At 48.3% G+C, this 27,821-nt stretch overlaps 1 protein-coding gene across 5 annotated transcripts in view; it reads right to left on the bottom strand.

Moving 5' to 3' along the window:
• SNX29 (sorting nexin 29) overlaps positions 1–27,821 on the bottom strand; it is a 551,964-nt gene that overhangs the window by 30,785 nt on the left and 493,358 nt on the right. The window lies entirely within an intron of this gene.

The raw sequence follows: 27,821 nt of genomic DNA, 5'->3' as shown, positions 1-27,821 counted from the left end.
AAATACCCCCAGATATCTGGGTTGCTCAGGCTCCCCTCCGAGATTCATCCCTTCCTGATAGAGGCACGCCCTGGAGATACCGTGGGTGCAGTGGTCCAAACCACCGCAATAAAGTGAATATTGCAGTAAAGCAAATCACACAAATTTTTTGGTTTCCCGGTGCTTATAAAAGTTAGGTTTACACTATACTGTAGTCTATGAAGTGTGCAATAGCATTATGTCTTTAAAAAATGTACATACCTTAATTAAAAAATACTTCATTGCTAAAAAATGCTAACCATCATCTGAGCCTTCAGTGAGCTGTAATCTTTTTGCAACAGTAACGTGAAAGATCACAGATCACCATAACAGTTATAGTCATGAACAAGTTTGAAATATTGTGAGAACTACCAAAATGTGACAGAGACGTGAAGTGAGCAAATGCTGTTGGAAAATGGGGCCAACAGACTTGCTTGATGTAGGGCTGCCACAAACCTTCAGTTGGTTAAAAAAAAAAAAAAAGCAATACTTGTGAAGCTCAATAAAATGAGGTGTGCCCGAATTTCTTCTCTCAGAAGGGTTTCCCACACCTAAAGGTGTCACGCCCCCTCCCTCCGCCCCCAGGCAGCCCTGCGGGGGAGGGGTGGGGACATCTCGAGAGCCAGACCACAGGGCCCCTGTGATGAGGGGCGCCGGCCTCGCTCAGCAGCACGCTGATGCTGCCCTGTGTCCCGCTGAGGCTGGAAGGCCGCGAAGTACAGATCTGGAAAACTGGCGGAGGCAGCCGGCCACAGCGGGAGGAGCCCAGGCCTGGTGCCTGCAAGACCTCACCGGCTCGGCCGAGGGTGGTCCCTCCCCGCCCCCGGCAGCCTGTACAGCGGGCGCTCAGGGCCTGATGAGGAAGCCACCCAGAGCGCCCACGTGCCCAGCGAAGGAGAGGGAGCTGGTTTTCAAAGGCTGCCCCTGGGTCTCAGGCTGGAATCGAAAGGCCGCACCGTGAGCCCTGAAGCCCTGGCCTGGACACTGCCCTCGTCTCCTCCACCTGCCGGCCCTGGCTCACGGCCCTCACCCTCCAGCCTCACTCCTCACTCCTCTCTCCCTCCGCCCTCTTTGGCTGCCTGACTCCCGTCATCCTCCCCATTCAGCAAACACCTCCCTGACCCCAGACCAGCCGAGGCTCCCATGTCATGTCTTAGGGCACCGCATGTGGGTCCTGTGCGGCACCTATAGGTGTAACTGACCCCTTTAACCCTTCCCTGGGTAAGGGGGTCATGCCTTGCTCTAAGGGCGCCAGTGCCAAGGGGCCACCCTCATAACACCCATCCCCAGTGGTGTAAAGCACAAGTCAGACAGACCCCCCCACCGACTGTGCCTCCTGGCCCCCAACTGAGCCTCCAGGCCGACCCAAAGCTCCCTGACCACAGACGGTTGTGTCTTCCCTACGCCCAGCATGGTGCCTGGGGCCTGGGAGGGGCAGAGGGGGCTCAACATGTAGCTTTAAATAAAGGAATTAATCTCAAGGTGGGGGGACTGCAAGTCTCCTTTTCACCCCTGCACCCTTGATATGGCCACACTGATATCTGACAAAATAGACTTTAAATCAAAGGTTACAAAGAGAAGGACATTATAGATTAACAAAAGGCTCAATACAGCAAGAAGAAATAGTTATAAAAAAAACAAATTATAAACATTTCCCCCCCTAACAGACCATCAAAAATATGAAGCAAAAATGGACAGGATCAAAGGGAGAAATAGACAGCTCTACAGTTACAGGTGGAGACTTCAATACCCTGCCTCCCAACAGTGGACAAGAACCACCAGAGGGAAGATAAGTAAGGAAACAGAAGACATAATATGAGAAGCCAACTGGAGATAACAGACGCACACAGAACATTCACCCAACCACCACACGCACATGCTTCTCAAGGCCACAAGGGACATTACCCAGGATAAACCATATGTTAAGCCCCAAACCAAGTCTCAACAGATTTTTAAAGATGGATTTCATACAAAGTATCTTCTTTGACCACAAGAGGATGAAGTTAGAAATCAATAACAGAAGGAAAACTGGAAAATTCACAAATTGTTGTGGAAATTAAACACACTCTTAAACAACAATTGGATCAAAGAAGAAATCACAAGGGAAATTAGAAAATAATTCAAGAGGAGTGAAAACAAAATCCCAATATACCAAAACCTATGGGATGCAGTGAAAGCAGTGCTAAGGGGGAAATTTATAGCTATAAATGCTTATATTAAAAAGATGTAAAATCAGAACTCTAATTTTATGACTTCAGGAACCGGAAACAGAGCAAACTAAACTCAAAGTTAGCAGGAGGAAGAAAATAAGGATGAGAGCAGAGAAAAACAAAATAGAGAACAGAAAAGCAGTAGAGAAAATTAATGAAACCAAAAGTTGGTTCTTTGTAAAGATCAACAAAATTGACAAACCTTTAGCTAGATGGACTACGAAAAAAAAGATAAAAGACTCAAATTACTGAAATCAGAGATGAAAATATGGACATTATTACTGATTCTACAGAAATAAAAAGGATTATAAGAGTGCTGTGACATACTGTATGCCAACAAACTGGATAACCTAGGTGAAATGCTTAGGACAACCTAGGACAAATTCTTAGAAACAAAAAACCTACCAAGACTGAATGCATGAAAGAAATAAGAAATCCAAATAGATGTATGACTAGTAACGAGAATAAATCAGTAATTAAACATTTCCTGACAAAGGAAAGGCCTGGACCTGATAGCCTCACTGGTGAATTCTGCCAAACATTTAAAGAACTAATGCCAATACTTTTCAAACTTTTCTCAAAAATGGAAGAGGAGGGAACACTTCCTAACTCATCTATGAGGCCAGCATTGCCCTGGCACAAAGCCAGACAAAGACACTACAGACTCAAATCCCTGAAGAATGTTGATGCAAAAACCTTCAACAAAACACTAGCAAACCAAGTTCAGCAGCATAGTAAAAGGATTACATACCATGACCAAGTAAGATTTATTCTTGGAATGCAAGGATAGCTCAACATACAAAAACTGATCAATGTAACACACCACACTAACAATATGAAGGAGAAAAAAAGATCATCTCAATTGATGCAGAAAAAGTATTTGACAAAATCCGACACTCTTTCACAATAAAAACACCCTTGACTTCTGGAGCACAGCCCTGGGCCTGACTGTGCAGCAAGGACTTTAAATGCATGAGTCTCACTCAGTCCTCTTAGCAACCCCAAGAGGGAGGAACTACAATTGTGCCCATTCTATAAAGGTGATAACTGAGGCCCAGTGAGGTTAAGTGACTCACCCAGATTCACACAGCTATTAAACAACAGAAGACTTGGTCCATGCTTTGACATCATGTCCATGCTCCTGATAATAACAATCACAGCAGCAGCAGCAGCAGTGGAGATGGCAAAAGCATACATCACGCTTACCATGGGCCAGGCGCTGTTCCAGGCGCTGTTCCAGGTGCAATCCTCACTACAAGCCAGCAAGCCGGGTGCTACTGTTAACTCCATTTTACAGACAAGGAATCTGAGACCCGGAGACGTGAAGTAACTTGATCAAGGTCTGATGGCTAGTTGGGGGCAGGGTCCAGGCTGGAACCCAGACCTGGCTCCCAGGCCCATGCTCTTGGTCACTGTCCTATACTGTCTGCTGAGGTGGGAACCAACCTCCCTCTTTAACTTGCACTCTGAATTATAAGGTCATCCTTCCCAGGATTAACCACACCTGAGATCACTGCTGGGAACTGTGTAGCGCAGAGGTCGTCAAGCTTTTGTGAAGGGCCAGATAGTAAATATTTTAGGCTGTAAGAGTCACACAGTCTCTGAACCGCTCACCTCTGCCATTGCAGTGTGAAAGCAGCCACAGACTGTACATAACAGATGGGCGTGGCTGCGTTCCAATAAAACTTGATCTATGAAAACAAGCAGCAAGGTGGACCTGGCCCTGGGGTTTTGTCTGTGGACCCCTAGTTTAAGCAATAATGGGGCCAATTTTGAACCATCCACTCTCCTTTATTTGGAAGCCACAGGCCAGAGAAGGGCCACAGTCTGGGCTCAGAGAACACAAGAAAACAGCCAGACCTTTGTTTTCTGAATGTACAGATTCTGGAGGAAACAGGCTCCTCGGTCTGTTTCCAAGTAGCTCTTTCCAAAAAGCCCCTGCTGGCAGAGGCCCTCATCACTAGCTCCCACTGGGAGCCGAACGCTGCTCTCTCAAGACACACCGTCTACAGGAGGGCAAAGTCCTGCTCGAGGCTGCAGGCCCTAGAGCCAGCGAAGTGGTATTATATCAGCCCATGAGCCAGACAGAAATAGTCCCGGGGGTGGAGCCAGGCGGGGGCGGGCTGGGAAGGTGACTGTGTATCTGGTATCGGGCAGCGAGGTGCCGCCGTCCGTGTGCACTGGAAGGCAATGTCGCCCCCTCCTTGGGGCTGCAGGGCCTCCATGTTTAAACAGGTCCACATGGCAAGCCAGCTACTCATCAAAACTCTGTGGAGCTATTTGGAACCAGGGGCTTTCTCCTTGCCCCCCCCCACCCTTTTTCCTAATCATTCCTACTTCTCTGGGGGCCAGCAGAGTGTGTGCACTTGGTAACTGTGCTAGTAGAGTGGGAAGAGCGTGCCTGGGCTGTGGAGCCTCACCAGAATGGCTATGAAAGCCCAGTTCTGCCGCTTCCTGGCTGTGTGAGCTTGGGCAAGTTGCTTAACTTCTGTGAGCCTCAGCTTCCTCATCTGAGAATGGTGAGGATAGTATCTAACAGCTGCTGATTACTGGGCCCCCCACCACGGGCAAGGGGCAGTCCACACACAGGTGGCGTGTTATCGCCTTGATGCTCAGGGTTCTTCTCTGAGGAACTAGCTGTTGGTGACCTTCCCCACTTCCTGGATTTCTGAGCCTGATCTACAGCCCTTGCCACACCTACCCTCTGGGATTCATGCAGCTCCGAAATTCTTCAACTTGAATATAAATGAGTTAGTTTATCACCCTTCCCCCGGAAGCTCTGGGCATCCCACCGAGGACATCTTGCTGAATTCCCTGGCACGAGGCCCTGGAAGGGTTAAGAGCTTGAGCTTCGGAATCTCGGCTCTGCTGTTCACCAGCTGTTTGACCCACAGCAAGTGACCACATCTCTGGGCTTAATTTTCCTGCCCCTATGGAAAGGATGGTAAGTGAAGATAATTCGAGTAGTAGCTCTCTCAAGGGCTGTAGGGAGAAATAAATGGGATCTCCCACGAACCCACCAATCCCAGGGTCTGACAGGGAATAAGGAATGGCACTGATTAATAAACACCTGCAGGACAAATGAGCCACTTAATGGAGTATCCTGGGAGAACGGCCCTGGTCCACGCAGTGCGCACATAAACATTCCATCCAGGCCCCAATAAGGGACCCGCCTCTTCAGAAGACAAAGGCTAGAAAGGAAGTTTAGAGTCTCCACAGATGAGAGACTTTGAGTTTCAGCAGACAAGCCCCAGGACCCCTTCCAACATCAGCTCCCCTTTTCCAACACTCTTGACGTTTGCTGCCCCGAGACTACAGGGTCTGCCTCCCCGACCTTGCCTGAGTGTCAGGGGACACCTGTCCCTGGGAGCCCTGAGGCAGTTCTCAGGGACAGTCTAACACCCTGAGCTGTGCCCTGGGGGTTAAGGAACCAGGTGTCTAGTTCCCGGTTGATGCTCACGCCTCCCCCTCCCTCCTGCCGTGTGTTCTCAACGACGAAAACTTATTTTAAAATCTAGGACTGTGGACTTATTTTTCACAACAGCCTTCAGCACCCAAACCTGCTGAAAGACCTTTGCCCCTGCTGACGTGGGCAACAGGAATTCCTGTGGCTTCGGGACGTGACAAGTCAGAGCTGGAGGCCTGGAGTCCAGGGCCTCTGCAGCTGAGTTGTGGTGTGACCTTGGCTGAGTCCCTTCCCTCCCGTCCCCCACCTCTCTCACCATCTCTGTTCCTCATCTGCAACAAGACGGCACCGGATCCTACCTTTGTGACCCAGGGCAAAGGGACACGAAGGTTCCTGTAGCGTGGTAAGAGACCTTTCAGCCTAGACTGCCCTCCTCCAAACACAGGGAGATTCCCTCACACCTCCACCCCAGGGGCTGGGAGGAAACGACCTGGGAAATCTACTCTACAATCCCAATCAAACCCATGCAACCCCCAAATCCACTAACCCATCCTGGTGAACATGTTACACTCAGAATGCCCTACCAACACAGCTGGAAGCGCGTCTACAGAGGGACGACGCCTGCTGGTAGCGGTAAGGCACACTTCCCACTCCACGAGGAGCGATAAGCTGGGGCCACGCAGAAGATTCCTGTGCAGAAGTCTGATCTCCTGGCTCAGTGGGCGTGGAAGGCCGGCCCAGAGCTGTCACAAGCTTCTTACACAAAAATTTACCACAGTAGTTGGCTGCGGCTTTACAACAGACCTACCGAACGAACATATGTTTGTCCACATATGTTTCTCTTCCTTCAGGAAACCACCCTCCCTCCTTCTGTAACCATCATGCTCAGTCCATGAGTCAAGGTGGCTGAATGCCCCTCCCCTTTGGCCCGGATTCAGCTAATCAAGGCACTCCATTCCCTGGGCCACAGTGACTGGCTTGGAGGCGAGCCAATGACCCAAAGCTCGGCCAATCAGAATCTTCCCTGGGACTTCAGCAGAAGCCAGTGAATAGGATACTTATTCTTCAGGGCCTGCATCTGTAGGGTCCATAAGAGCCTGTAGCTGCCAGGGGCCATCTTCCATCTGACAGAGAAAACCTGCTTGAAAATGGAGCCAACACAGTGTCCTGTTGACATTATATGAAACTTCGGATCCAGCCTTTGAAGCCACCACTATCCCTGGGCTTTATAGTTACGTGAACTAAAAAGTACTTCTTTTCAGCTGAGGATAATTCAAAGTAGGTTTCTTAAATTTTACAAACCAGAGTCCCTCATGACATATATCAGGATTCTGGGGCCTTCAGAGACTCAGATACTTAGCATTTTGAATGCCTGTCATGGGTCCAGATAATCTGACGAGAGGCCTTTACCTCATTTTTCCACTTAGCTAATAATTTATTTTTGTAAAAAGCAGTGAGAATATAGTGTTTCCATGCATGAATGACCTTCGAGTCAGAGGCCAGGGATCAAAACCTGCCTCGGACCAAAGTCCATGCTCCTAATACTTTGCCTTCGAGCAGCACAAGCTGAGGAGTTAGACCCAAGTTCAATGCCAGCTCTGAAACCTGCCAGCTGCGTCATCTTGGGCAAGTCCTTCAATCACTCTAGGCCTCAACTTCCTCATCTACAAACTGGGAATAAGGATGGGTCCCACCTCTCTTAGAACTGCAGATGAAATGAGGTCCTGCCTGTAAAATGCGTAACACAAGGCCTGACACACGGAAGGAGCACCGGGTGACGTGGCTGAATCTGAAATGGTGGCCCCTTTCAGGGATCAATCAGCCTGGGAAGAGACAATATTGCAGAATTTGAGCTAACTGGTGATTAGGTCTATCTCTGCTATACTAATTTGAAAAAAAAAAAAAAAGAAGGAAAAAGAAAACAGAGAGAGGCAGTGTCCCAAACAGGAACCCTTCTGGATTTATCAGATAAGTCTCCTTAAATGGACCTCTCGTCTGGGGAGGTCCCCACTGTGGGGAATCAATGGAAAGTAGCTTTTGGTTCATTACAATAAACATTCACTGAGCACTGGCCATTGCCCAGCCCTGTGCTCCACAGCAGAGATAAAAGGCGAGGGGGGTTCCTGCCCTCTGGATGGTTACACTGGAGCGGGTAAGAGATACACGTCCACGTGGCAGGTCAGCACGAGGCGCTAGTGGCCTCGACGGAGGGAAGCACACGAGGTGATGGGAATCAGGAGAGGGCCCCGCCACCCCTGCCTGATGGTGGTGGTAACAGGGTATCAGGACAGCTAAAGGAAGACTTGACAGGGCCAGATGGAGACGTGGCCAAGGTATGAACTCGGGAGAGAGACCGGGCCGTGGAGAGAGGTTTGGCAGTCCCTGCTAGGGCAAGGTGGTTAAAAACCACATGACAGAGCGGTTACGACCTGGGACCCTGGAGTCACACACATCTGAGTCCAAGATGCTGTCCCCATTACTATGGATGGATCCTTTGGCAAGTTCATTAGCCTCTCTGAGCCTCAGTTTATTCATCTGTAAAATGGGCCTAGACATGGTAACTGCCCTCAGAGGGAGTATTACAAAAATTAAGCAAGATAATTCAAGCAGACAGAGAGAATTCTGGCAGACAGAAAGTGCTTGATAAATGCTGACCATCATAATTCCTAGTAACATTCCCCGGCACTGAGCATTCACTCCCTGACACAATACATGTTTACATAGCATACTCTTCTTTGCATGCACAACTATTCCATGATACTTTGGTGCAGAAAATGTAAAAGAAGGCGTCCAGATCTGGGGAAGATAGAGTAATCTCACCCCACCCTGGGCCCCCCACCAAACGTGGCTATAAAACCTGGAGAGAATGCGCGAGGCAGCTATTCCAGGAGCCTGAAAAGTCATAGTAGCAGGTGGACTGAGGAAGGTGACCAGAATTCGATGAACCATTAAACCTCAAGTGAGTTCACCATTGTTAACGTCTGGAATCCTTCAGCCTGGACTCAAGGGAGCCGGACACCTGAGAGTGGGGAGGGTGTGGACAGAGAGCGCTCTGGGCAAGCCCTCTGGTTCTACTCAAGGGGCAGGAAAGGGGGTTCCTAATGGTCAGAAGAGTAGGGGACACCCGTGTTTCTTTTCTTATTTTTGGCCACGTTGGGTCTTGGTTGCTGCGTGCGGGCTTTCTCTGGTTGCGGCGAGCGGGGGGCTGCTCTTCACTGCGGTGCGCGGGCTTCTCACTGCGGTGGCTTCTCTTGTTGTGGAGCATGGGCTCTAGGCGCGCAGGCTTCAGTAGTTGCGGTGCTCGGGCTCAGTAGTTGTGGCTTGCAGGCTCTAGAGCGCAGGCTCAATAGTTGTGACACACAGGCTTAGTTGCTCCACAGCATGTGGGATCTTCCCGGACCAGGGATTGAACCCGTGTCCCCTGCACTGGCAGGCGGATTCTTAACCACTGTGCCACTAGGGAAGTCCCCTGTGTTTCTTTTCTCTCCTTCCTCTATGCTCTCATGCCTCAGTCTGGGCCTGAAGCACCTAGAACTCTGAGGAAGGGTGAGGTAAGATGAATACAGTTCCCTAAAGATGTCCTGTATTAATCCCTGTTACTTTATATGTTGAAAGGGTCTTTGCAGTTTAAGGCTTTGAGATGAGGAGATGATCCTGGATTATCTGGGTGGGCCCAGTGTGATTACAAGGTTCTCATAAGGAGACTGGAGGTCAGAGTCACAGAGCAGCTGATGGCAGCAGAGGCTGAGTGATGCAAGGAAGGTGCCACAGCACGGGCAGCTTCTAGAAGCTGGAAAGTGCAAGCAAACAGATTCTGCCCTAGAACCTCCAGAAGAAACCAGCCCTGCTGACGTCTTGACTTCAGTCCTGTGTTACCTCTAGAACTCGAAGGCAATACACTTGAGCTGTCTTAAGTCACTAAGTTTGCAGTAGGTTTGTTACAGTGGACATAGGAAACTAATATGGGGGAAATATTCTTCAAATGAAAGAGCTGTGGTCCCACAAGGGCAGGACAAACCCTCAGTGCTTTTTATCTCTCTGTCCCCCTGCACTTGGCCCTGGACACGGATACAGTCATGGGAGGTATGTGAACCTTAACCCAATCCTCACACCTTATCCAAAAGTTAACTCGAAATGAATTGCAGACCTAAATATAAAATTATAACACTTTTAGCAGAAAGCCTAGGAGAAAACCTTTGTGACCTTGGTTTAGGCAAAGAGTTCTTAGACGTGACACCAAAAGCATAACTTGCAATAGAAAAAATTAAGAAACAATTTCAGCAAAATTTAGAAGCTTTGTAAAGCAAAAAACACTTTTGAAAATGAGAAGACAAGCTACGGACGGGGAGAAAATGTTTGCAAATTACCTACTGACAAAGAACTTGTATACAGAATATATAAAGAACCATCAAAACGCAACATATCCAAAATATATAAAGAGCTCATACAACTCAATATCAAAAGAAACCTTATTAAAATATGGGCAGAAGACCTGAATAGATATTTTTCCAAGGAAGACATACAGATGGCCAAGAGGCACATGGAAAGATGCTCAACATCACTACTCATTAGGGAAATGCAAATCAGAATCACAATGAGACATCACCCCACAACTGTCAGAATGGCTATTGTCAAAAAACCCCACAAATAACAAATGTTGGTGAGGATGTGGAAAAAGGGAACCCTCGTTCACTGTTGGTGGGAATGTAAATCAGTACAGCCACTGTGGAAAACAGTATGGAGGTTCCTCAAAAAATTAAAAATAGAACTACAATATGATCCAGCAATTCTACTTCTCGGTGTATATCAAGAGGACAAAAACACTAATTCGAAAAGATATATGCACCTCAGTGTTCACAGCAGCATTATTTACAATAGCCAAGATATGGAAGCAACCTAAGTGTCCATCAACAGATGAATGGATAAGGAAGTTGTGGTATATACATACAATGGAATACTACTCGGCCATAAAAAAGAATGAAAATTTGCCATTTGTAACAACATGTATGAACCTGGAGGATATTATACTAAGTGAAATAAGTCAGCCAAAGACAAATACTATATGTTTTCACTTACATGTGGAATGTAAAAAATAAAGCAAACAAATGAACATAACAAAACAGAAACCGATTCACAGATATAGAGAACTAGTGGTTACCAGTGGGGAGAGGGGTGGGGGGAGGGGCCAGATACAGGAAGGGGATTGAGAGGTACAAACGACTAGGTCTAAAATAAATAAGATAGGGATTTCCCTGGTGGTGCAGTGGTTAAGACTCTGCGCTCCCAATGCAGAGGGCCCAGGTTCGATTCCTGGTCAGGGAACCAGATCCCACATGCATGCCACAATTAAGGAGCCCACGTGCCGCAACTAAGGAGACCGCCTGCCGCAACTAAGACCTGGCGCAACCAAATAAATAAATAAATATAAAATAAATAAGATATAAGGATGCAATGTACAATGCAGGGAATATAACCAATATTTTATAACAACTTTAACTGGAGCATAATCTATAAAAATAGCAAATCACTATGTTGTACGCCTGAAACTAATAAAACATTACAGCATGTAAATTACATAAATCAAATATACTTAAGAAAAACTCAACAGTAAAACAACAAACAACCCAATTTTTAAAAATGGGCACAAGACTTGAATAGATACGTCCCCAAAGAGGACACAGCAAAGAAACATATGCACATGAAGAGATACTCCATATCATTAGTCACTAGGGAAATGCCAATGAAGACCATGACAAGATACCACAATGGATCCTTTCAAGTGGCTAAAATAAAAGCTGTGACAACACCAAACACTGATGAGGGTGCAGAGCATCTGACACTCTCACACACTGATTGTGCGAATGCACAACGGCACAGCTACTCGGAGACACAGCTGGGCAGTTTTTACATTTACCATATAACACAGGCACCCCACTCTTAGGTATTACCCTAGAGAAATGAAAACTTAAGTTCACATAAAAAGCTACACACGAATGTTTATATTTGCTCCATTCAAAGTTGTTGACAACTGGAAACAACACAAGTGTCTTTTGTGAACAGATAAACTATGGAATATCCACATGATGGAACACTACTCAGCAATAAAAAGGGTCAGACAACTGATATACCTGCCAACCTGGGTGAATCTCAAAGGAGCTGTGCCAGGTGAGAGAATCCAGTCTCAAGAGCTTAGATACTATGTGATTCCATTTAGATGACATTCTCGGAAAGACAAAACTAGTGATAAGAACAGAGCAGCGGTGGCCAGGGCTTAGGGATGGGGGAGTGTGTGACCATAAAGGGACAGCAGAAGACAGCTTTTGGGGGGTGATGGGACTGTTCTTTATCCTGATTGTGATGGTGGCTACTCAAATCTATATATGTGTTAAAATTCACAGAACTGAATACAAAAAAAAATTCCATTTTACTATATGCAGATTTTTTTTTTTTTTTGGCTGTGCCACGCAGCTTGCAGAATCTTAGTTCCCTGACCAGGGACTGAACCCGGGTCCCGGCAGTGAAAGCGCCAAGTCCTAACCACTGGACCACCAGGGAATTCCCTGTATGCTGATTTTAAAAAGAAGTTTTTTAAAAAAAGTCAAGGCCAGCAGGACTCTGGTCAATATATGAAAGATACTAACTTGGCCCTTGCCCAGAATGCAGTGGAATGACCCCTCTCTGAGCCCCATTGTTGATTTATGGGCTCTTGGGGCTCTAATCACTGGTCTCCCTTCCATCTTCTTACTAGTTGAAATATTATTTGTCGTAGAACTTTACAGCTGTGTTTCCCCCACACCCTTTCACCTTCTACCTAGAACAAGTTATTCATCTGTGGTAGTTGAACAAATGGCCCCCATTATTTACCCTCCTGTGTCTTGTCCTTTGCCCATGACTCTGCAGAGCTCTCCTGCTCTGACTCTGGTCTCTGCTGTGGACGTGTCTTGCCCGACATGGGATGTTAGCCAACGTGACACAGTCAGAGCTTGGAAGGTGCTGCAGTGTTTGGGTTTTCCCTGTTCTCACTGTCTGCCGTACATTCTCAGGCTGGGCCGCTGGTCCCAGCTGCCCCATTATTCCCAGTCAAGGCCATCCTGGACCAGCTGACAGCCAGCTGATCCCCCCAGACATGGAAGCAAATGTAGCCAAGATCAGCTGAGCCTCCTGGCCCATCACCTAATACATGAGCAATACGTTATTATTATGGTACGCCACCAAGGTGTCAAGGTTGTTTATTACACAGTATTAACGTGGCAGTAGGTAACTGATACATCACCCAATTAAGTAACCATTCTCAGTTACCACTGAGAGATATCATTTGAAAAGCGCAAGGGGAAATGCAGAAAGCTGTGAAATTGTCTGACCCACTGAGAAGAAAGCTGTTACCGAGGTTGATTATAATGTAGTGGAATAGAATAATTCTGTCTACAACGAGCAATCAACTTCTCGTGTGTTGTGGTCTCACCCCCTGATATTAGAAAACTTTTATTATTATTATTTTTTACTAACACCAAATCGGATGGAGGTTATGGTGCCAAAAATAACTTAATCGGCTTCCCTTGCTCCAAACTGAATTTTCAGATGCTCCAATGTCTAAGAATAAAAGACCTGAAGTAGGGCAAGCGATTGTAATAATCTCGAAGCTGCCAACTCAAATCATTTTGAGACTGAAGTGAGAGCCTGAACAAAGAAGTAAGTGGAACGTGACTGCAGCTAAAACAGCTCCCCTTGGAGAAGCTCCTAGTAGGTGATACTTCATGTAATCCTCGTAGCAAGGCAGCAAGTTCTGTGCTACTGGTCCTGTTTTACAGATGGGGACACTGAGGCACAGAGAGGCCAAGGGCACAGGCCACTAGGTAGTGCAGTTGACATTGAGCCCAGATCTGTCTGACTCCAAGTCTTGCTCTTTTTAAATATAAAAAACGTCTATCTGTGTATAACTGAATCACTTTGCTGTACAGCAGAAACTGACACACATTGTAAATCAACTATACTTCAATTTAAATTAAAAAATACTGCTCTTTCAGTTAGATACCAAGCTGCTGCTTAAATTCTGTAAGAAATTAATAACAGAGCTCTGGCTCATCTGTTATCATGCTACCTATCCATCATACTGAACATTACGGGGGTGAACAGAAGGTCTGCTACTCTAGAGGAACCTGGCACTTTGCTGCCTGGTCACTGGGCTCGGCAGTTTAGGGCTTGGCCATGGGGCTGCCATCTTTACACTAACATGGTCACAGAGCCTCAGCCTCCCAGATCAACTTGACTGATATTTGGGGAGAAAGGGACCACGGCTGGGAGAGTCACAGAGAAATCTATACTGTCTCCCACACATCCTCAACGCGTGTGCTTGCTGTGTGTTCCTCTGGCCATCATGCCGTAGCTCCAAGGTCTGCCCTGATCCTAAGGAGCCAGACATGAGCTGTGTATCCTGCTAACAACAAAAGCAATCATTTTACTCCCGCAGCCGCAGCTAACCCATTAAGTGCTTACTGCGTGCCTGGTGTAAGTGCTTCAGCACTGTCTTGTCAAAGCTCTGAATCAGCCTTCTGAGGGAGGGCCTATTCTCAGTCCCATTTTACAGATGGGGAAGTCAAGGCACAAAGCCCTTAAAGGGTCTGATCCGAGATTACCGAGCTAGTAAATAGCATGGCCTCGAGTGGAACCCAGGCCTGCATGACTGCATCTCTTTCTCTTAACGATGATGCCGTTAGCTTGTACCTTTAATGTGGAAGTCATAAAACACGCTGCATCCCAAACCCTGACAGAATGGCTTGCTTCCTGTCACATTAGTAATTTCTCAACCTGCCTTCCCAGAACAAGCTAGTGAGGAAAACATCCACAACTCCGTCACATTAAGTTCTCACGTGTGAAAAAGAAAAATAAAAACAAGGGACCACAGTCAGCCCGTGACCCGCTTTATCTTCTGAGCGATGCTTGCTAAGTCAGCAGATGACGTGTCCAAAGGAGAGTGTTCCCAGGGCCCAAGCAGGACTTCGGTTCTCCTTTCCGGTCCAGTAAAAACAGCCACTATTAGATTCATGAAGAACAAGAAGGGACCAAGGCTCGTGAGCAAACCGGTTCAGAATGGGGAGGGGGGTGGAAAGTGCATGAGGAACAGGTGTCTAAGGCGGCTCTTCTCAACTGGGTCAGAACCCTCATGAGTTCCTGAACCCGCCTCAGCCCCATTTCCCTTCCTTTCTGCAACATTTATTTGGGAGTTAATCCCAAAGAGGCGGAGAAGGGTAGGACCTTAGACAAGCAGCGGCCCTACAACAGCTGTGCACAGTAAGAGGCCACGGTGGGGATACGTTTAAACCAGTGGCCGTAGCCCATGCCAAAGACCCTCCAGAGGAGAGGCAGGTGGCCAAAGACAAGTGTGACAAAGCCAGGCTTCCTTTCCTAGGGGCGTGGAGGACCCACAATTAGAATCCTGAACTTGGAAACAGCCCATCAGAAGCTACTTAGGAATGCTGTATCACGTGCTTCATTTTGACGTAATGGTGACACAGCGTGGAGGCTGCCAAACCATACAAACGCAGCTTACACTCCCCAGTGCACCGCCTCCAGCTGTGAGACTATGGCAGGTCACGTCACTGTCAGAGGCCCAAGTCTCCTCCTCTGAATAAAAGGGACCGACCTCAACCAATAATAACACCAACCTCAGAGGGCAGATGTGGGGACTTAATGAAAGAACAGCTCCTTGCCCATTTCCTGGTGTATCCTTCTTATCTCTTTCTTGGCAATGGAACCACAAGGGTTTGCAGCTGGTTCTACAAGATCCAATGATATACCAGCTTCTTGGGCTGGATCAGGGTTTCTCAACCTTGGCACGACTGACATTTGGGTCAGGTGGCTTTCTGTGGTGGGAGGCTGTCCTGTGCACTGTAGGATGTTGAGTGGCATCCCTGGCCTCCACCCACAGCTGTGATAACCAAAAATGTCTCCATTCATTGCCAACTGTCCCTGGGGCTGGGGAAGAAGGTAATAATGGCCCTATAAAGTCAGAGGCACAAGGAGACCCAACAGGGGTTAGCAGGGCAGGAGCAGTGAGTGAGAAAAATGAGCGACACGAACAAACTCATAAGAAAATGTCCCACAACAGCTGCTCTGCACAAAACCCCTTCAGGTAAATTGCCCTCAAGAACAGAATTTGTTCCTTGAACTTAACAGGTGAGATTACCAGACTTCCTTTTCAACCCTGACAACCTGTGACCAATCTCCTGGAATAGACACAACTGTCCTCCAAGGACCCACGTTCCTCTTACTAAGACGAAAACCACATAATTACTGGCTGCGTTCTTTTTACAGGTAAACAAGCACGGCCTATGGTTACACAAAGATGACAAGAAACAAAAGAACCACCCTAGAGAAGACGTGGGAGACTCAGGCGGGCGCTTTGCCTGGAGGAGCTGAACATCTGGCTGGCCAAGGGCCTCTCTCTGGGAACACGGTACCTTCCATACAGAGGGAGAGGGCAGGACTGATGGGCTGCATGCACTTGGATGCTGAGCTGACGTCTACTGCCCGTGGCCTGTGCTGGTGGACCCGTCACTCTGCAGGCCTCGGTCAGAACCTCAGTCCTGAGTGCCTGGGGTCAGAGCTACCCTGGCAGATATCTGGTCATCACTGTCCTCTGGAACTGAGTGGATCACTGCCTGCTTCTGCCCTGCATTTCTTCAGGTGTGAGACAGATTCATCTAACGCAGGCCCTTTGGGCTCTAGAAGGCGTGTGATATCCAGTGGGCCACGTGCAGCCCACAGCTGTTGTGTTTGGCCCACAGACAAACTAGTTGCCAACTAATCTAAAAGTCAGATTTTATATCAAGATGTGGGCTTCTGCCATCTCTTGGAAAACCCACAGATCGGCAAGCTGCAGTCTCACGTGATGATAACCAACGAGGCTGAGTAGTGGTCAACTCTTAGACGCGGTCCCTGAGCTCCACTCCACACCCCTCTCTATTGTCCCAGCTCACTGGCTTTATTCACTTACATGACCTGCCTGGACCCTACAGCCATCTGAGTTTGCCATGGTCCTCCAGTCAAGAGGGATACATTTGGGGTACTTGTCTGCTCTGTTGACCTTGGATGCTGGGAAGGTGCCAAACCCAGATAAGCAAGATGCTGAAAGATCACAGAAATAAGTCAGAAGGCAGCCTCCCACCGGGGCATATCTGTCCCATTTAGGGTGCCAGTCCTGGTGGTGAGGTGCCTCCTTTCCCAATAATCACCTGACTAATCATGCAAGTAAGAGGTGGAAGCTAAGAGACAATGACAAAGGCTGAAATGGAAAAAAAGACTTGTACAATTTATCCAAGTCTGTTCATGGTCCCCCTCTGAGCTGGGGGTGAGACATCAGTGCTTTGCCCGCAAACAAAGCACCAACACATCAGAAAAGGAGTCAAAGAGTCTGTAATCCCAGCTGACCTCGATCTGATGTGAGTTATTCCAGGACCCCTGAAGTGTCATGGTTCCTGAAAGGGGGGGCCAGGTACCAGCCCCGAAGTCACCAGAGCTGACTCCCCAGGAGGAAGCTTTGACCTGTGCAAAGTGCTCCACATCAGACTAAACTGCCCCATCCTGCGAGACAAGGCCAGTGGTCCTTCAGGACCTCGGACAGCTGCCAGGTCCCGAATAGGTCCCTGCAGAGCGAGGCCTGCCCGTGGAAGGCACACATTTCTAAGCAGGGCCGTGGAGCTGACCCGCCCCCCACCAGGAGGCCCGACAGGCAGCTGGGGCTCTAGCAGGCGCCTCCCCCTGCCGCCCTCGATGACTTGTTCTCGGTGGCAGGGATGCCACCACAGTTGCGCTGCGCCACCTGCTCCGTGGTCCTCAGCCAGCTTGGCGGCGAGGAAGGAGGACAGCTTGCTATTCTTACTGCTCTGGGACTAGGTGTTAATTTGGCAGCTCCTTCACATAGAGGAAGACTTCTTTGGGAAACGCTCTCTCCCCTCGCAACCCTGACCCAGCTTTCTCCAAGTTTCCGCCTCCCCTCCCCTCTGCTGTGCTGGCTCCTGGCCTACTCTGTCCCAGCTTCCACCCTGCCACCTCCTCCTGTTTCTCTGGGCGCCCTTCCCCACCTGTGACACCCATTCCCCAGTTCATATTAGGGAACTGTCTCCCAAGGAGTGTTTCCAAAATCCTGAAGGACGTGACTCTTTGGGATTGGAGAGCAAAAGTCAGAATTCCTGGGTGTTTTCTCGGAAATTCCCCAACTCATATGTTATTCCTAAAAATAGTCCCAACATTCTTCATACTATTTATTCATTATTGTGGAACTCTAACATGATCTGCTTAATAAATAAGAAATATTAAGTTCAGTGGTATTTCACAAAGAATCGTAGCCTGGAGCAAATATTCAAATGCTGGGAAATGCTAGCGAACACTATTGGGTCATGTTCGGATAATAATGCAACATGCGAATCTCCTGTGTCGAAATTGCCAGTTTAAGGACTTTTTGTGCTTCCAAAACGTATTTCTTGGAATGCCACTCACAGCAGTATACTATGTACATAAACTTATTAGTATTTATTTTATTTGCAAGAATGATTCATTGTTTGCAGCAGACAGAGCCATGAACACACTACTTATGACATGGCATCAGCTAAAGGCAAGACTAAGTAGGTAGATCATGACCGTTCCTCTCCTACGAGCTCCTGTCCCGGTTCCTGGAACCGTCGACCTTTGCCTTCAACTCCATGCGTGGCACTTCCTGCTCTCGCTTTTACCTCATCGGCATGGATTCCTTCAAACCAGGGATTGTTACACTTTAATTTTCACAGGAGAATGACAATACTTTTTCCTGATTTCCTGACATCTTTCTTGAGACCTGGAAAAACTTATGTTTCCTGAGAAACGGAGTCAGGAATTCACGCCCGATGCCAAGCCACAGGCTGCAATGCTAGGAGACGCTCAGCTCTCTCTCCTGCCTTGAGGACCCCCCAGAGAGTGGTTTCTAAATCCCACGCCTCATGCTCACCTCGCTGCTCCCAAACCAGTTTCCCCTCCGTCCCCTTTGCCCAGATATTTAGCCTCAAAATCTTGGCATCGTCTGGTTCAGGCCCTCCCACCCTTTCTCTCGACTCTTACGAAAGCACCCTGCCCCATCTCCCCACCACTCTCACTCCCCCCGCCCCCAGCTGCCAGTGGGATGATCCTAAGGCATGAACCTGAGCTCAGAGACCTGTGAGGGCTCCCTTCCCAGAGACCAAGATGGTATTGGTTTCCAAGACCTTCCACCCCCAGCTCCCAGCCCTGCTTTCCAGGGCGTCCTGGCCACAAGGGCAGCGCGTGCTCTACGCCAGTGGAGAAGAGGGCCCCCCGAGCTTTGCAGCTGTTCTGCATATCTGGACAGAACATCTCCCCCTTCATGCCTAACAAAATGGTGAGTATCAAATTGGCATGAGAGGGTAGGGGTTAGTGATATCTGTCAAAATTTAAACATGTACCTGCCCCGAGCCAGAACCGCTTCTAAAAATAAACTCTACAGACCTACCTGCCAAACTGTACATCTAGTACATCTATTTGAAACATCCCTGGCAATACTGTTTGAGGGAGAAAAATCTGGAAACCTCCTAAGTGTTCAGATGGAGCGATGGTGAAATAAATTATGGAACAGCCACTGCAGTGAGTACTCTGTAGCTTTCAAAGGGAATGAGCCAGCTTTATTAAATTAAAAAGGCAAACTACAGAGGGCTGGGTAGAGCCTGGCTTTGGCTTACATAAGTATTGACGATTTCTGCAAAGTTACATAAGAAACTTGACAGCGATCACAGGGGTGGGGGGCACGATGCATAGCAGAGTGGGGTGTGATGTTTACTTCTCCTTCTTATATCTTTCTGTTGCGTTTCAGGTTTTTTTTTTTAATACCATGATTTTATCACTTCCTCCAAAACGTCTGCTCCCCAGACTCTCCTTTTCCCGTGCTCCCTTTCTGCTGGTAGAAAATAGTTACGCACATACAGAGCTTACTATATGCGAGGCGCTGTTCTACGAGCTTGACATGCATGCGCTCGTGGAACCCTCTCGGCAGCCCCAGGAAGGGATGCTGGCAACATCTCCACTGTACAGAGGAAGACTCTGAGGCACAGGAGGGCTTAAGTTAGTTGCTCGAGGCCACACAGCTAGTCCATAGCAGAGCTGGGCTACAAACAGGGCAGTATGACACCTGTCTAGGCACTCTGCAAATTCCTAGTGAATGAAAACAGGAATGAGGGAAAGAAATGCTGCCATGGAATGATAACATGACCCCCACACCTGCTGACCCTGAGGGCTGGGGCGCTGTCTTAGTCATATATGTAATAATACCCCCACCAACCTCCCCACTACCCCAGGGGCCTCCATGGAGCAGCTGCTCAGGAGACATTTGTTGACTTGAATACAGGGCCATCTGTATGGAATAACCTGGTGCACCTCTATATCTGCCTGGTCTGTCAGGACTCCGGGTGTGTCATAACTCTCTTCTCTCACTCCCGACAACCAGTCCTCAAATATGTCCAGGGTCCAATCACCCTGGCCAAGCCACCGCCCTCCTCCTGCTGGGCCCTACAAAAGCCTCCCCACCCGGCCCCGCCTATTCCATTCTCTACCCCACATCCAGAGTGAGGTTTTAAAAACACAAACCGGGTTATGCCACATTTCTGCTCCAAACCCTTCAGTTTGGAGTAAATCCCAAAGTCATTGTTACAGCCTCCGAGGCCCTATGTGATACGGCCCTGGTGATGTTTCCAGCCTCATTCCCCTGTTCTCTCCGTTCTGGCCAAACTGGCCTTACCTGACACACCAAGCTTGCTCCTGCTTCAGGGCCTTTGCACTTACTGTTCCCTCTATCTGAACACCCTTCCCCCAGAAATTCACAAGGTCTTCTCTCAGAGACGTCTTTCCTGACCATTTGGTGGAAACACTGCCCATGCGACTGTGACTCTCTAGCCTCTAACTATGCATTACTTTTCTTCAAAGACCTTGTTTAGCAGTGTATATAGAGGTTTATCCTCTTTTTTGTGTTTTGTTCTCTGTTTTGTTCTCTGTTACATCCCCAGTGCTTGTTGAGTCCTTAGTAGGTGCTCAATAAACACTGACTGGATGAAAGACGTGTTTGCTGAACACAAGCCCCTTTGACAGAGGCTTTCCGTGTATCCGCTCAGCAGCGTTTCTGCCCTGGAGATGCTCCAGGCTCCCCCACTTTTTCTGGGACTTGCAAAAGCTGCACGATCATCCTCTTCTCCCTCCTCTTTGTAGAGCTGACCTCTCCCCACTTCACCACCAAACAGAAAAGAAATGGCAGGAGTAGAACATAATTACTGTGACCGGTGGGATGCACAGGGGCTAGGGAGGCCATCTCCGTATCAGAGAAGAGTAGCTGTCGCCCTGGTCATTTTCAGAAAGGGTGATTCATTCTGATCTCTGTGGGTGGGAGCACTGAGGGCGTGGAAGACCAGTACCCTGGGGACCGCACTTTCTCTGCATCCCTTAACACAGCCCCTGAAATAGCCAGGCCGGCAGATGGAGGTGATTAAGTGCCATTTTACATATCATCTCTCCAGGCGACAAGGTGGCAGGTCTCCCTGGGGAGGGGCCTCCGGGTAACGAGCTTCTGAGGAGTGGGCATCCTCCTGCAGGGGAGGCCTGGCCCCTAGTGGGGAGCACTGCCATCTAGGCCCGGCTGAGCTCTTGGGCTCCCAGAAAGGCCAGAGCCTAGCTGTCGCACCCAGTTTCCCTGGGGCAGGCCCTGAGTCACTCCATCTAGATGAGAGATCCCCACAGGGGAAGGAGGAAGGGAAAGACTGACTTTCAGAATAATTCATGTTATAAATCAGCATTTCATGAGCACCTACTATGTGCCCTGTATCTCAGGGAAGCACAGTGGACTCTTGCCCTGGCCTGCCATTTACTCTCACAAGGACCTTAGGCAACCCACTTAAATTTCCTGGCACTCCAGTTTTTCACCTGTAGACACGGATGGAGGGATGGATGGAGGGATGGATGGAGGGATGGATGGATGGATGGATGGATGGATGGATGGATGGAGGGATGGATGGATGAAGAGACAGATAGAGAAATGTCTGTAGGGCTTTTGTGGGGCTTCTCTCCTGGTCTTTCTCACGAGTCTTGTTATCAATGGCCACTGACACGGAGAAGCTGCTGTGTCCTGCTCTCACACAGAATCCTCACCTAACATCCCAGCAGAACAGTGATGTCAAATACTTGTCTTCCCATTTTACACATAAGGAAACTAAGACCCAGAAAGGCTGGATCCTTGCCCGAGATCACCCTCCTCCTTCGTGGCAGAGGTAGTGTGGAACAGCGCTGACTCCCAAATTCCCACGCATTCCATTTGGACACCAGGGGTCTCAGGCTCATTTGCCTTCGAGGGCCAGGAAGCTGAGGTACGTCTGCGAAGCAGGTCCAGGGGCGACATGAGAGGGAGCGGCGGGTGAGGCGCCAGCTGGGGCACACTCCTCCCATCCACAGTCACTCACATTGGTGTTTTATTTTAAAACACAGCCCACACCTAACCAGTCTGCCAGTCTGGCCACACAACTGAGATTTTCTGAACAGGATCTGCACCCCTTTCTGGCCGCCGTAGACCATTCTGGAACCTGAAGGTGTGGATCAGCCACAAAAGCAACGTGGGTCTAGGGTCCTAGGAAGGAACCACGTGACTCCTGTGAGCGCCCCTGGCAAAGCAGCGTGTCCGCCGGGGTCCACGTGATCCTGGCGTTACCCAGGCTGAAGCGTCTCAACCCCACGCCAAAGCCCCGCTCGCTGGGAGAACATGGCAGCTCCTATTTCAGCAAAAATATATTTAACAGCTTTGAGAGTAAATATGGCAGCAGATGGGGGTGGGGAGTGGGGAAAACATCGACTGTGTTTTCTGCTGAGAATCCGGTGGAGAATTTGTGCTGTGACCTACATTACTCTGGCTTCCACCCCCGGAACTTTTCCTCTCCCCTCACGGAATGGCAGAACACGATGCATTTCTCAAGGATGAATGACTCTGCAGAAATACGTTTTAATAACGCGCTAAATGACAGCACCACAAATCACTTAAGTCTTCACCGATCTGCAGTCCAGTTCCGCAGAATGAATTCTTGGAATCCTGGTCTCCCTTCAATAATGCGCCTTCAAAGGAGCACCTGACATTTCCCTAAGTAACTGCTTACATCTGCCATGTGTCACATCTTGGGGTTCTCGCCTTTCCCTCCAACACGCCAGGAGGATGAAAACAACACGGGGCCCCCGGAGGAAGAGGGCATTAGGGGGTGTTGTCTGCTCACTAGTTTGGAGGCAGGTTCTGGTCCCCACGTGGGCCAGACATACACAGGGTTCAAAATGCGAAAGAAATGGCCCACTTCCTACTGTCCTACTTTCTAATTCAGACTGCTGCTGGCATTAGCAAGGAAGGCAATGGGCGGCAGAGAGATCTGGAGAAAAAAATTGAACCTGCTGATTCTTCAACTCTCAGACTTGTGCAGATGGCAGAATCCTTAGAAGTCATGCTGCCCCTTGCAGAACACAGTGAAATACTGACACAGTGAAAAGGAAAGACGAAATGGAAACGTGTGTGTCAAAGCAGGTGCCACGGAACACTGGATCCCAGGCTGCCTGAGCCTGAAGGTTTCAAGGGTTTTGGTGAAGAAAAACGAGCAAATTCTACCCACTAGGTTTAATCCCCTGTACACCTTCCGTCTCCCGCCCCATATGGGAAAGGCACCACCTTGAGTGACACTCAGCAGCGGATGAGCTTGTTGAACACACTTTGGAGCACAGAGTGTGAGCAGTGCATCATGGGTGCCTCACAGTCAAAGCCTATATTGCTGAGCAGCAGGTAAGAGCCAGCACCACAAACTCAAGTGTCTCCGGGGGCCAGGCAGGTAATGCGAGTGACTATGGGAGAGAAACAGCCAAACGCTAACAGCCAATGGCAGGGAAGGCTCGGCTCAGTGCGCAGGAGGCAGCAGAGTGGCGGGCTCAGTGCGGAGAGGGCAGCACAGCCTGGCTGTAGCCAAGCGTGGTCCAGTGGGAATGCAGGTGGGTATGTGTCTGCTCTGGCCGCCATAACAAAATACCACGGACCGGGTGGCTTCAGCAGCAGAGTTATTTCTCACAGTTCTGGAGGCTGGGAAGTCCATGATCAAGGTGCCAGCAGATTCAGTTCTGGGTGAAGGCTCTCCTCCTGGCCTGCAGATGGCTGCTTTTTCACTGTGACCTCATATGGCAGAGGAGAGAACTCTGGTGTCTCTTCCTCTTCTTCTAAGGACACTAATCCCATCATGGGGACCCACCCTTATAACCTCATCTAACCCTAATCACCTCCCAAAGGCCCCATCTCCAAATGCCACCACATCGGGGATTAGGACTTCAACATATGAATCTGGGGGGGGCGGGGCACAAACATTCAGTCCATAATAGGGTGTGACCAATTCTGAGTTTTCCAGAGAAGCCTGATATATGATTTTTTTTTTTTTTTTTTTTTTTTGCGTTATGTGGGCCTCTCACTGTCGTGGCCTCTCTCGTTGCGGAGCACAGGCTCCAGACATGCTGGCTCAGCGGCCATGGCTTATGGGCCTAGCCGCTCTGCGGCATGTGGGATCTTCCTGGACCAGGGCACGAACCCGTGTCCCCTGCATCGGCAGGTGGACTCTCAACCACTGTGCCACCAGGGAAGCCCGATATATGATTTTTTTAAAAAATATGATACCGTCTAATTTTTTGATGTTGGCAACACTTTAATTAAGAAAAAGTAATAGGGCTTCCCTGGTGGCGCAGTGGTTAAGAGTCCGCCTGCAAATGCAGGGGACACGGGTTCGTGCCCCGGTCCGGGAAGATCCCACATGCCATGGAGCGGCTAGGCCCGTGAGCCATGGCTGCTGAGGCTGTGCGCCTGGAGCCTGTGTTCCACAACGGGAGAGGCCACAACAGTGAGGGGCCCGCGTACCGCAAAAAAAAAAAGAAAAAAAAAGAAAAAGTAATAATATGGACCTAGAGATTACGCTACGAAGTGAAGTAAGTCAGACAGCAAAAGACAAATATCATATGATATCACTTGCATGCAGAATCTAAAAAAATGATACAAATGAACTTATTTACAAAACAGAAACAGACTCACAGACATAGAAAACTTATGGTTACCAAAGGGGAAAGGTGAAGTGGGGGATAAGTTAGGAGTCCATGATTAACAGATACATACTACTATATATAAAATAGATATTAAAAAAAGAAAAAAAACAACAACAAATAAGAAAACCCCACCGGAATAGTCAAATAAAAGAGGTTGGAGGGTCAGGCTCCACCCACAGGCTGCGGGTTTGTCACCCATGTCCTCAAGCCATGGGCTCTGGCACCAAACAGCCCGCGCCCCCCATGTGCTGGTAGGTAACCATGGGGTCACAAGGTAACCTCTCTGGCCTCATTTTCCTTGTCAGTATTAGGTGGAACCTTATGAAATTGCCCTTTCATCGGCAACTTTGTAAGGCTCCATGTAATAAAATGAAGATATGGTGTCCACCTAATTAACAGGCTCTCAGGAAGACTGGATGAGGTGAAACCTACAGCCAGAGCTTATAGTAAATGCTCAATAAGCGAGGGGAGGAAGCCGGGCAAGGCCATCCTTAGTCAACAAGTCCACTCCTGTTCAGTAGCTGAAAGGGATCCTTAGGGCCCTGAATCAGCATTTGAAAGACCTGAGGAAATCTGTCAAGATTATAATAATCACACTTTGGGGAGTTTATTTCCTTAGTTGAGAGAGATGTTTTTTTAAGTAGGAATCTCTCAGGGTGAGATTCTGAGCTGTGACACCAGACCTGCTGTTTTCTGGGGCTGCACAGACAGGAAGTTATCACGTGGAGGCTCACCAGCATGGACAAACTGGGCTGCAGCTCACCTTCCATCACCCCCAAATGAAACAATCTGCAAGCTCCAACCTGTAATCCCATCTCACTCAAAAAAGACAAAGGAGGAGAGGGCAGCTAACTGTGGAACTGCAGGGAAAGCCGAAGGGCAAGCTGTTTAACTTCAACCGGGGTCGAGACCAATGTTGAGTCCAGAGTCTCGTGTCAATATTGTGTCTCTTGCCACAATCTCCTACCAAAATGCTTTGTACTTTTTAAAGCCCATGAAATTGAACCTCACATTCTCTCTGCTAATTAGGCACAACGCTTTCTCCCTCAGCTCTCATCAATGGCAACCAGAGTGGCTGGGACTTCACAGCACGCCGAGACACTTGAGTTAAAGTGCAATTGTCACAATTCGGCGGGCTGATGTTTGGTACACTCTCCACCAGAGCTGCCTGGACCACCTGCCCTGGTAGTAGGGGCACCAGCTCTCCCGTACGAGGCAGCCTCTTCTTCTCACACGTGAGGTGGGCAACCTTTCTTAGCACTAGGGTCTCAGGACTACCTCTCGGATTCAATTTTCATCAGGAAATTTGGCCAAAACACACCTGACCCAGTGAGAGGTTGATTTCCAACACTCATCACAGGCCAGGGGGCTGCCTTTAAAAGATGAAGGGGGACTCCTCTCATGAACTATAGTGGCATTTTCAAAACAGCAAGATCAAGGCCCTAGCATCACAAATAACTGAGTAAAAGAAAAATTCAGCTTTCCATATGGTATATTCTGTTTGTGGGGGGGGAAAAGGCATCTTTTTTTTAATCACAGATAGCACAGTACAATTATACCTTCTCATAAAGGTCCTGAAACAATTAGAAAGACATAAGCGAGTGGCTTGACTGCAATTTCAAAGCCCTAAGCAGGTAAGAGGGGCAGCCCTGCCGATGTCTGTCTGGTTGGAAGTTCAACTTGGAAATTCTGGAAAGTGTGATGCCAAAGGCACACCGTTCCCCCCACAGACAGACGCAGAAATAAGCCCCGGCTTGAGTCATAGCATCACCGTTAGGACAAAACAGATCGCCAAACCCTCAGCACACCATTTAAAAGAGCTCTGGGGAAAGGAAACTCTTGCTTCATCCCAGCAAGTCAGTGTTTTTCAAGTGACAAGTCCCAACCCACTTTCAGAGGCCCACAGGTTAGCTATATGGATTCTTACATCGATCATTCCCACTACGATGGTAACGTTTTAGAAATAATATACAGTTGACCCTTGGACAACATGGGTATGAGTTACACAGGTCCACTTACACACAGATATTTTTCAATAAATATATTGGAAAAAATTTTGGAGATTTGCAACAATTTGAAAAAAACTCGCAGATAAACTGCATAGCCTAGAAATATTGAAAAAATTAAGCAAAAGCTAGGTATGTCACGAATGCATCAAATACAATGTAGAGATACAAGTAACATACAAACTATATGTTAACTGACTGCTTATGTCATTGGTAAGGTCAGCAGTAAGTTTTGAGGGAGTCAAAAGTTATACACAGATTTTCAACTACATGGGGGGTTGGCACCTCTAACCCCTGTATTGTTCAAGGGTGGAGTGTAATTATATTCTCTGGCATCTGAAGACTTTATAAAAACTAAGGATGCTTCATCATTTGGGTTCCCTGAATCCAAGGGTATAAATGTTGCGGTGTGATGAGAGACTTATGAGAACAGAGGGAACTGATCAGTGATAACGTAGTGACACCAGTGAGGCCCACCTGCCCCCAAGGTGAGGCCCAAACACATGTTTCCCAGCGACGTGACCCCAGGAAAGTCATGGCGGGGGAGGTGTGGTCAGCATGCGGACCACCGGCGCGGTACATGGCATGTGGCGAGGTCAGGAGAAGCTGCTGCACACCGTCGTGAGCGAAGATTTGGTTTCAGAAAAAGTAGCATTCGCTCTGTTAACTGCTGATTCTGAATTGCAATGATTTTGTAAGCGCTTAACACGTAAACTTCTTTAATTTTCTTTTTTTTTTTACTTTTATAAGACATATAAGAACAAGGAATTTATACCTAGTTTTAAGTTGGTTCATACTTAGGTAACATTAACATGAAAGTAATCTAAGTCGGCACCAGTGGGAGTCTGCGAGAAGTTTCCTTGGGTTCACTGCCCACATGCTGAAGAACGCCTGACAGAGACCACTTTAGCTCTGGAATACCTGTGAGCTGCAAGCTTTCCTTTGATCAAAATGTACCAAAGTATAAAACCACAGAGCCCTGCGTTTTTCGCGAGCCTCAAATCGACAATGCTCACTCGTGGGCTCATTCTCTCGTGAGCCCTTTAAACCCCCAGATGCCTT

Source organism: Orcinus orca, chromosome 16 (genome assembly GCF_937001465.1).
Source record: "Orcinus orca chromosome 16, mOrcOrc1.1, whole genome shotgun sequence".
NCBI lineage: Eukaryota > Metazoa > Chordata > Mammalia > Artiodactyla > Delphinidae > Orcinus > Orcinus orca.
This window is presented reverse-complemented; position numbering and strand designations above follow the sequence as displayed.